Here is a 12,068-nt window from a genome sequence, read left to right on the forward strand (position 1 = left end):
GGCCGCCCAGAGAACTACACAGCACTGACACACTGCTGCCCCTGCCGGCCGCTGACAGAACTACACAGCACTGACACACTGCTGCCCCTGCCGGCCGCTGACAGAACTACACAGCACTGACACACTGCTGCCCCTGCCGACCGCACCCAGAACTACACAGCACTGACACACTGCTGCCCCTGCCGACCGCGCCGGGGACTACACAGCACTGACACACTGCTGCCCCTGCCGACCGCGCCGGGGACTACACAGCACTGACACACTGCTGCCCCTGCCGACCGCGCCGGGGACTACACAGCACTGACACACTGCTGCCCCTGCCGGCCGCACCCAGAACTACACAGCACTGACACACTGCTGCCCCTGCCGACCGCGCCGGGGACTACACAGCACTGACACACTGCTGCCCCTGCCGACCGCGCCGGGGACTACACAGCACTGACACACTGCTGCCCCTGCCGACCGCACCCAGAACTACACAGCACTGACACACTGCTGCCCCTGCCGGCCGCCCAGAGAACTACACAGCACTGACACACTGCTGCCCCTGCCGACCGCACCCAGAACTACACAGCACTGACACACTGCTGCCCCTGCCGGCCGCACCCAGAACTACACAGCACTGACACACTGCTGCCCCTGCCGGCCGCCCACAGAACTACACAGCACTGACACACTGCTGCCCCTGCCGACCGCTGACAGAACTACACAGCACTGACACACTGCTGCCCCTGCCGGCCGCCCAGAGAACTACACAGCACTGACACACTGCTGCCCCTGCCGGCCGCTGACAGAACTACACAGCACTGACACACTGCTGCCCCTGCCGACCGCGCCGGGGACTACACAGCACTGACACACTGCTGCCCCTGCCGGCCGCCCAGAGAACTACACAGCACTGACACACTGCTGCCCCTGCCGACCGCACCCAGAGAACTACACAGCACCGACACACTGCTGCCCCTGCCGACCGCGCCGGGGACTACACAGCACTGACACACTGCTGCCCCTGCCGACCGCTGACAGAACTACACAGCACTGACACACTGCTGTCCCTGCCGGCCGCTGACAGAACTACACAGCACTGACACACTGCTGCCCCTGCCGACCGCGCCGGGGACTACACAGCACTGACACACTGCTGCCCCTGCCGGCCGCCCAGAGAACTACACAGCACTGACACACTGCTGCCCCTGCCGGCCACCCACAGTCCTACACAGCACTGACACACTGCTGCCCCTGCCGACCGCCCACAGAACTACACAGCACTGACACACTGCTGCCCCTGCCGACCGCGCCGGGGACTACACAGCACTGACACACTGCTGCCTCTGCCGACCGCACCCAGAACTACACAGCACTGACACACTGCTGCCCCTGCCGGCCACCCACAGAACTACACAGCACTGACACACTGCTGCCTCTGCCGACCGCACCCAGAACTACACAGCACTGACACACTGCTGCCTCTGCCGACCGCGCCGGGGACTACACAGCACTGACACACTGCTGCCCCTGCCGGCCACCCACAGAACTACACAGCACTGACACACTGCTGCCTCTGCCGACCGCACCCAGAACTACACAGCACTGACACACTGCTGCCTCTGCCGACCGCGCCGGGGACTACACAGCACTGACACACTGCTGCCCCTGCCGGCCACCCACAGAACTACACAGCACTGACACACTGCTGCCCCTGCCGACCGCCCACAGAACTACACAGCACTGACACACTGCTGCCCCTGCCGGCCACCCACAGAACTACACAGCACTGACACACTGCTGCCCCTGCCGACCGCACCCAGAACTACACAGCACTGACACACTGCTGCCTCTGCCGACCGCACCCAGAACTACACAGCACTGACACACTGCTGCCCCTGCCGACCGCACCCAGAACTACACAGCACTGACACACTGCTGCCCCTGCCGGCCGCTGACAGAACTACACAGCACTGACACACTGCTGCCCCTGCCGGCCGCTGACAGAACTACACAGCACTGACACACTGCTGCCCCTGCCGGCCGCACCCAGAACTACACAGCACTGACACACTGCTGCCCCTGCCGGCCGCCCACAGTCCTACACAGCACTGACACACTGCTGCCCCTGCCGACCGCTGACAGAACTACACAGCACTGACACACTGCTGCCCCTGCCGGCCGCCCACAGTCCTACACAGCACTGACACACTGCTGCCCCTGCCGGCCGCACCCAGAACTACACAGCACTGACACACTGCTGCCCCTGCCGGCCGCTGACAGAACTACACAGCACTGACACACTGCTGCCCCTGCCGACCGCTGACAGAACTACACAGCACTGACACACTGCTGCCCCTGCCGGCCGCTGACAGAACTACACAGCACTGACACACTGCTGCCCCTGCCGACCGCGCCGGGGACTACACAGCACTGACACACTGCTGCCCCTGCCGACCGCGCCGGGGACTACACAGCACTGACACACTGCTGCCCCTGCCGGCCGCACCCAGAACTACACAGCACTGACACACTGCTGCCCCTGCCGGCCGCCCAGAGAACTACACAGCACTGACACACTGCTGCCCCTGCCGACCGCGCCGGGGACTACACAGCACTGACACACTGCTGCCCCTGCCGGCCGCACCCAGAACTACACAGCACTGACACACTGCTGCCCCTGCCGACCGCACCCAGAACTACACAGCACTGACACACTGCTGCCCCTGCCGGCCGCACCCAGAACTACACAGCACTGACACACTGCTGCCCCTGCCGACCGCCCACAGAACTACACAGCACTGACACACTGCTGCCCCTGCCGACCGCACCCAGAACTACACAGCACTGACACACTGCTGCCCCTGCCGACCGCACCCAGAACTACACAGCACTGACACACTGCTGCCCCTGCCGGCCGCACCCAGAACTACACAGCACTGACACACTGCTGCCCCTGCCGACCGCACCCAGAACTACACAGCACTGACACACTGCTGCCCCTGCCGGCCGCACCCAGAACTACACAGCACTGACACACTGCTGCCCCTGCCGGCCGCCCAGAGAACTACACAGCACTGACACACTGCTGCCCCTGCCGACCGCGCCGGGGACTACACAGCACTGACACACTGCTGCCCCTGCCGGCCGCACCCAGAACTACACAGCACTGACACACTGCTGCCCCTGCCGGCCGCACCCAGAACTACACAGCACTGACACACTGCTGCCCCTGCCGGCCGCACCCAGAACTACACAGCACTGACACACTGCTGCCCCTGCCGACCGCTGACAGAACTACACAGCACTGACACACTGCTGCCCCTGCCGGCCGCACCCAGAACTACACAGCACTGACACACTGCTGCCCCTGCCGGCCGCTGACAGAACTACACAGCACTGACACACTGCTGCCCCTGCCGGCCGCCCACAGAACTACACAGCACTGACACACTGCTGCCCCTGCCGACCGCACCCAGAACTACACAGCACTGACACACTGCTGCCCCTGCCGACCGCACCCAGAACTACACAGCACTGACACACTGCTGCCCCTGCCGGCCGCACCCAGAACTACACAGCACTGACACACTGCTGCCCCTGCCGGCCGCCCACAGAACTACACAGCACTGACACACTGCTGCCCCTGCCGACCGCACCCAGAACTACACAGCACTGACAACTCATCTACACCTCACATACAGCACTGCACACCGCTCCATAATGAATCCGTTTTTCCATAATGCATTCTGATTGGAAAAGGACCCACTCAGTTTGCATCAGTTCAGTCTCCATTCCGCTCTGGAGGCGAACAGCAAAACGCTGCTTGTCCGTCTGATGAAACTAGCGTAACTTATACCAGCTGTACATGTATAATTATATACAGGAGATGCCCAGGTTATACCAGCTGTACATATATAATTATATACAGGAGATACCCAGGTTATACCAGCTGTACGTATATAATTATATACAGGAGATGCCCAGGTTATACCAGCTGTACATATATAATTATATACAGGAGATGCCCAGGTTATACCAGCTGTACATATATAATTATATACAGGAGATACCCAGGTTATACCAGCTGTACGTATATAATTATATACAGGAGATGCCCAGGTTATACCAGCTGTACATATATAATTATATACAGGAGATACCCAGGTTATACCAGCTGCACATATATAATTATATACAGGAGATACCCAGGTTATACCAGCTGTACATATATAATTATATACAGGAGATACCCAGGTTATACCAGCTGTACATATATAATTATATACAGGAGATACCCAGGTTATACCAGCATGCTCCATATCACTATATACAAGAAGATGTATAACTTATACCAGCTGTACATATATAATTATATACAGGAGATACCCAGGTTATACCAGCATGCTCCATATCACTATATACAAGAAGATGTATAACTTATACCAGCTGTACATATATAATTATATACAGGAGATACCCAGGTTATACCAGCTGTACATATATAATTATATATAGGAGATGCCCAGGTTATACCAGCATGGTCCATATCACTGTATACAAGAAGATGTATAACTTATACCAGCTGTACATGTATAATTATATACAGGAGATGCCCAGGTTATACCAGCTGTACATATATAATTATATACAGGAGATACCCAGGTTATACCAGCTGTACATATATAATTATATACAGGAGATACCCAGGTTATACCAGCATGCTCCATATCACTATATACAAGAAGATGTATAACTTATACCAGCTGTACATATATAATTATATACAGGAGATACCCAGGTTATACCAGCATGCTCCATATCACTATATACAAGAAGATGTATAACTTATACCAGCTGTACATATATAATTATATACAGGAGATACCCAGGTTATACCAGCTGTACATATATAATTATATATAGGAGATGCCCAGGTTATACCAGCATGGTCCATATCACTGTATACAAGAAGATGTATAACTTATACCAGCTGTACATATATAATTATATACAGGAGATGCCCAGGTTATACCAGCTGTACATATATAATTATATACAGGAGATGCCCAGGTTATACCAGCATGGTCCATATCACTATATACAAGAAGATGTATAACTTATACCAGCTGTACATATATAATTATATACAGGAGATACCCAGGTTATACCAGCATGCTCCATATCACTGTATACAAGAAGATGTATAACTTATACCAGCTGTACATATATAATTATATACAGGAGATGCCCAGGTTATACCAGCTGTACATATATAATTATATACAGGAGATGCCCAGGTTATACCAGCATGCTCCATATCACTATATACAGAAGATGTATAACTTATACCAGCTGTACATATATAATTATATACAGGAGATACCCAGGTTATACCAGCTGTACATATATAATTATATACAGGAGATGCCCAGGTTATACCGGCATGGTCCATATCACTATATACAGAAGATGTATAACTTATACCAGCTGTACATATATAATTATATACAGGGGATGCCCAGGTTATACCAGCTGTACATATATAATTATATACAGGAGATGCCCAGGTTATACCAGCATGGTCCATATCACTGTATACAAGAAGATGTATAACTTATACCAGCTGTACATATATAATTATATACAGGGGATGCCCAGGTTATACCAGCTGTACATATATAATTATATACAGGAGATACCCAGGTTATACCAGCATGCTCCATATCACTGTATACAAGAAGATGTATAACTTATACCAGCTGTACATATATAATTATATACAGGAGATGCCCAGGTTATACCAGCTGTACATATATAATTATATACAGGAGATGCCCAGGTTATACCAGCATGGTCCATATCACTATATACAGGTGATACCCAGGTTATACCAGCTGTACATATATAATTATATACAGGAGATACCCAGGTTATACCAGCTGTACATATACAATTATATACAGGAGATGCCCAGGTTATACCGGCATGGTCCATATCACTATATACAGAAGATGTATAACTTATACCAGCTGTACATATATAATTATATACAGGGGATGCCCAGGTTATACCAGCTGTACATATATAATTATATACAGGAGATGCCCAGGTTATACCAGCATGGTCCATATCACTATATACAGGTGATACCCAGGTTATACCAGCTGTACATATATAATTATATACAGGAGATGCCCAGGTTATACCAGCATGGTCCATATCACTATATACAGGAGATGCCCAGGTTATACCAGCTGTACATATATAATTATATACAGGAGATGCCCAGGTTATACCAGCTGTACATATATAATTATATACAGGAGATACCCAGGTTATACCAGCATGGTCCATATCACTATATACAGGTGATACCCAGGTTATACCAGCTGTACATATATAATTATATACAGGAGATGCCCAGGTTATACCAGCATGGTCCATATCACTATATACAGGTGATACCCAGGTTATACCAGCTGTACATATATAATTATATACAGGAGATGCCCAGGTTATACCAGCTGTACATATATAATTATATACAGGAGATACCCAGGTTATACCAGCATGCTCCATATCACTATATACAAGAAGATGTATAACTTATACCAGCTGTACATATATAATTATATACAGGAGATACCCAGGTTATACCAGCTGTACATATATAATTATATACAGGAGATACCCAGGTTATACCAGCTGTACATATATAAGTATATACAGGAGATGCCCAGGTTATACCAGCTGTACATATATAATTATATACAGGAGATGCCCAGGTTATACCAGCTGTACATATATAATTATATACAGGAGATGCCCAGGTTATACCAGCTGTACATATATAATTATATACAGGGGATGCCCAGGTTATACCAGCTGTACATATATAATTATATACAGGAGATGCCCAGGTTATACCAGCATGGTCCATATGACTATATACAAGAAGATGTATAACTTATACCAGCTGTACATATATAATTATATACAGGAGATACCCAGGTTATACCAGCTGTACATATATAATTATATACAGGAGATACCCAGGTTATACCGGCATGGTCTATATCACTATATACAAGAAGATGTATAACTTATACCAGCTGTACATATATAATTATATACAGGAGATACCCAGGTTATACCAGCTGTACATATATAATTATATACAGGAGATACCCAGGTTATACCAGCATGCTCCATATCACTATATACAAGAAGATGTATAACTTATACCAGCTGTACATATATAATTATATACAGGAGGTACCCAGGTTATACCGGCATGGTCCATATCACTATATACAAGAAGATGTATAACTTATACCAGCTGTACATATATAATTATATACAGGAGATGCCCAGGTTATACCAGCTGTACATATATAATTATATACAGGAGATGCCCAGGTTATACCAGCTGTACATATATAATTATATACAGGAGATGCCCAGGTTATATCTGCCTGGAGCAAATCACTGTTGTAGGCCTTGGAGTCTGCGCTTATCTGGTTTTGACATTCCTCTTGTCATTCTCAGTTCCGCCTGCAGGTGTCACTGTTGCTCTGATTATATATTTGTTTTACCCTGGGTTTAGACCTGAGCGTTCTGAAACGAGCGCTCTGTATGCGCGATTGTACCGGCGTTTACAATCGCGCATACAGAGACAAGCGAACACACATTGTCGCGCGTTCCCGCTGAAGTCTATGTGCGGGAACGCGCGACAAACGCCCAAAAAAAAGCTCAAGAACTTGTTTGAGCGTCGGGCGTTTTACAGCGCGATCGTACGCGCTGTAAAACGCCCAGGTGAGAACCATTCCCATAGGGAAGCATTGGTTTCTCCTTGTTGAGCGTTTTACAGCGCGTAGGAACGCGCTGTAAAACGCTCAGGTGTGAACTTGGGGTTAGTGATAAAGTTAGAAGGACGTGTAATAATCAGGGCCCTTGATATCGCTGATGGAATCTCTTCTCTCATATCAAAGATTTTTTTTTTACCTAAATGCACAAATCGCCGAAATGACACTAAACAGTGTTCTATGGCTGAATATTCTGGTTTCATGAAATCTTATATCTCCAAGCAATGAAGATACATTCTAATTAATGTGTTTTTTTCAGATCCTAAAACAGAGAAGATTCTGGAATCACCTCATAAATCATATTTCAAAAGCAAATATCAGCAAAAGTTAGTTGCAGCGGAGCATTCTGTGCATCTGCAATTACTGCACCATTGTAATTTGGTTTTCAGCTTCATGGTCAGTAGATAAGAAGCACATGGGCTCACATTTACCACTGTAACCTAATTCTGGCATAATTGGCATCAAAATGTTCAACAGCTTTGCTAAAATTTAACTCAGATGATATATATTTTTTAATGTTTATAGAATCTAAAACTGATTAGTCTTCCCTTGTGAGCTACAAATTTGCTGCTTTTCTTCCAATTATAAATAAAACGTTGGAAGTCTAGAGCCACCACTAGAGGGAGCTCACTACATACAGATTATACAGCCACCACTAGAGGGAGCTTACTACATACAGATTATACAGCCACCACTAGAGGGAGCTCACTACATACAGATCATATAGTCACCACTAGAGGGAGCTCACTACATACAGATTATACATTCACCGCTAGAGGGAGCTCACTACATACAGATTATACAGCCACCACTAGAGGGAGCTCACTACATACAGATTATACAGCCACCACTAGAGGGAGCTCACTACATACAGATTATGCAGCCACCACTAGAGGGAGCTCACTACATACAGATTATACAGTCACCACTAGAGGGAGCTCACTACATACTGATTATACAGCCACCACTAGAGGGAGCTCACTACATACAGATTATACAGCCACCACTAGAGGGAGCTCACTACATACAGATTATACAGCCACCACTAGAGAGAGCTCACTACATACAGATTATACAGCCACCACTAGAGGGAGCTCACTACATACAGATTATACAGCCACCACTAGAGGGAGCTCACTACATACAGATTATACAGCCACCACTAGAGGGAGCTCACTACATACAGATTATACAGTCACCACTAGAGGGAGCTCACTACATACAGATTATACAGTCACCACTAGAAGGAGCTCACTACATACAGATTATACAGCCACCACTAGAGGGAGCTCACTACATACAGATTATACAGTCACCACTAGAGGGAGCTCACTACACACAGATTATACAGTCACCACTAGAGGAAGCTCACTACATACAGATTATACGGCCACCACTAGAGGGAGCTCACTACATACAGATTATACAATCACCACTAGAGGGAGCTCACTACATACAGATTATACAGTCACCACTAGAGGGAGCTCACTACATACAGATTTTATTACAAGACCCGGAGGCTCATATTGCTATTCTCCTTCTTTACTCTGACCAATAGCAGCAAAGAACAAATAAAAATATTGACACATGTCATCAGCCCCTCCCCATAGTCCCCCTATAACAGGCCACTCCGCCTGCAAAACCTCCTCTTTCTTTGCTGCTGACCGCAGAGATAAGTACCTGTGATATTTGTCTGATTACTATTACTGTTTTCTCTTATTGTGGTTTTTTCCCCCTTTTTTGGGGTTTATGGGTTATTCTATTGTTTGCAGGTTGTTTGTGGAATCTCCCATTGTCTGGTGCTGTGTTTTTCCTTAAGCACAGCTCTGGTGACCCTGTTATTCAGGAGTACCCTGTGTGTCCGATTATATCCTTTGGGGTTATCATCCCCTTCTGTCTGTCCCTCCCCTTATCGGGTTTTTGCTCTTGGCGTCTGCTGAGTTTTTTCTCTCAGCCCTTTTCACCTGCGCACTCCCCCTCGGTCCCCCTCCCCTAATTGGCTTCCTTTTTCGCGCCGCGGCTCACCTCTGATCTTGCCGCCGGCGCTCCTGCTTGCCGCGCTTCGCTCCGCCCGAGATCTCGCGAAATCTCGGGCGCTTCCGCTTCCGGTCAGTGCGGCGCTCCGGAGTCTCGGCGCACCCTGCTCGGCATCTGCTCTCCGGCTCCTGTGCTCGGCGGCCCCTCTGCTCTCCGGCTCCTACTTCTGTCAGGTTTTTCTCCCCCACTCTAGTTCCTCTCCCTGTCTGGGGAAAATCCTCACCAGCGGAGTGCATAGCGTAGGATTAGTGTTTTTAAAATTAACCCTATCACTACTCAAAGGGGCCATAGATCTAGAGGCAGGCTGTGATTATGCCTAATACAGATCTCAATGGGCAGGGCCCTATGGAAGAGGATATGCCTCAGGCTGATTTAACCCCTTCTGGGGATGATTGTGATACTGGGACGCCCTCTGCGGATCCTTCCCTGGTTTTCCAAACTACCTTATCTAATGTGATTGCTGCGGCCATGGGATCAATGACTTCGGTCATTTCCCAGTCTATTGCCCAGGCCCTTGCAACCCATCCAGCTGCCTCTCCCGCCCCACAGCCCGCTACGGTTTCTAACCCAGCCGGGCCAGGGCTTGCCTCCAGAACACGCTTGTCTGGTGACGTTGTCTCCACCAAGGTTGGCGCGCTGGGTTCGCGCAAGAGAGCCTGTACGCGTCAGGCAGAACATACGCGCAGTTGGAAATGTGCTAGAGCACTGCAGGATACAGCTTCCGGCTCTGAGGTCGGTTCTGATGAGGAGGCGATAGGTGACGCCTTTGAGGAGGCAGAGGACGACCCTTCTGGGGTCATAGATTCTGATCCCTTACCCGGGTGCAGCTCCATGCTTTCGGCAGCAGACGTGTCCTTGACGGACCCATCAGGGCAACCTCTCTTTGACCCGGATTCCCTACACCACCCTCGGTCTGCGGAGTGGTTGCCGTTGGAGCATGTCTCCAAATATTTGGAGGCCCGCGTGCGTTGCCCCCTCTCCAAAGAGGCGCGCAACAAGCTTAGGGCGGAATGCCCCAGACCTGTAATTCCCAACAGGGTGTGTGAGACTCCAGCGGTAGACCCCAAAATGACCCAACTCCTCACCAAATCTGGGTGGAATCCGAGGAAGGGTCTGGAGTCGGCCCTGCGTGCCTGTCAGGACAAGCTCCTGGACATATTTGGCCCCCTGGCAAAGATTTTTGATCTGGCCGAGGCTGCCAAGGCCGAGGGTAAGCAGGTAGACCCTCTAGAGCTGCGCGAGTGGGTGCAGCGCGCGATTTGTGTGGCAGGAAACGTCAACACGTCCCTGGCCATTGAACGGCGCAAGGCCATACTTTTCAAGATTGAGCCTAAACTCTCCAACTTGGCGCTCACTGAAGCCGGTAAGGAGGCCCAGGGCTTACTGTTTGGCGAGTCCTTTATTAAGGACTTGGGACGTTTTGTCGGTGCCTTTACAGCACTCGATAAGGCACAGAGTTCAATGAAACGGGTGTTTCACGGTAGGATCTCTACCAGGGCCGGCAGTTTCAGGGGCCGTCTGTCCGGCCGTGCCCACTTCCAATCCCGTGCTACGGGCAGAGGCTCCTTCTCCCAGAGACCTGCGTTCCAGGAGCAGAGGCGAGAGACATCATCCTTTTTTCCCTTCCCGGGGAGGATCCTGGAGGCATAGAGGATACAGAGGAAACCCTGGTTCCAGACGACCTTATGGTAAGACCGATGCCTCATTTCAATTCTTCAACTGTTTGTGTAGGGGGCAGACTCCGGCTCTTTTCTCGAGCTTGGTCGCGCATCACCTCGGACCAATGGATTCTCTCCACGGTCAGGGGTTTCCACATAGAGCTGACATCTTCTCACCTATCCATCCCGCCCCCACACCCGGCAGTGCTGTCGGTAGAGGGCCGCATACTTGTGGACTCAGAGCTATCAGATCTCTTCCGCAAAGGGGCCATAGAGCCGGCTCCGGCATCCACTGGTGCGATAATCAGCAACATTTTCTTGGTGGCGAAAAAAGGGGGCCAGCTACGGCCCGTCATCAATTTACGCGCTCTCAACGCGTTCGTCAGGTACCGCCATTTCAAGATGGAGGGCATCCATCTCCTGCGGGACCTACTTCAGGTGGGCGATTGGATGGTCAAGTTGGACCTGAAGGACGCATATCTTACCGTCCCTGTCGAGGACGCGTCCAGGAACCTTCTAT

Source organism: Bufo gargarizans, chromosome 6 (assembly GCF_014858855.1).
Source record: "Bufo gargarizans isolate SCDJY-AF-19 chromosome 6, ASM1485885v1, whole genome shotgun sequence".
NCBI classification, from domain to species: domain Eukaryota; kingdom Metazoa; phylum Chordata; class Amphibia; order Anura; family Bufonidae; genus Bufo; species Bufo gargarizans.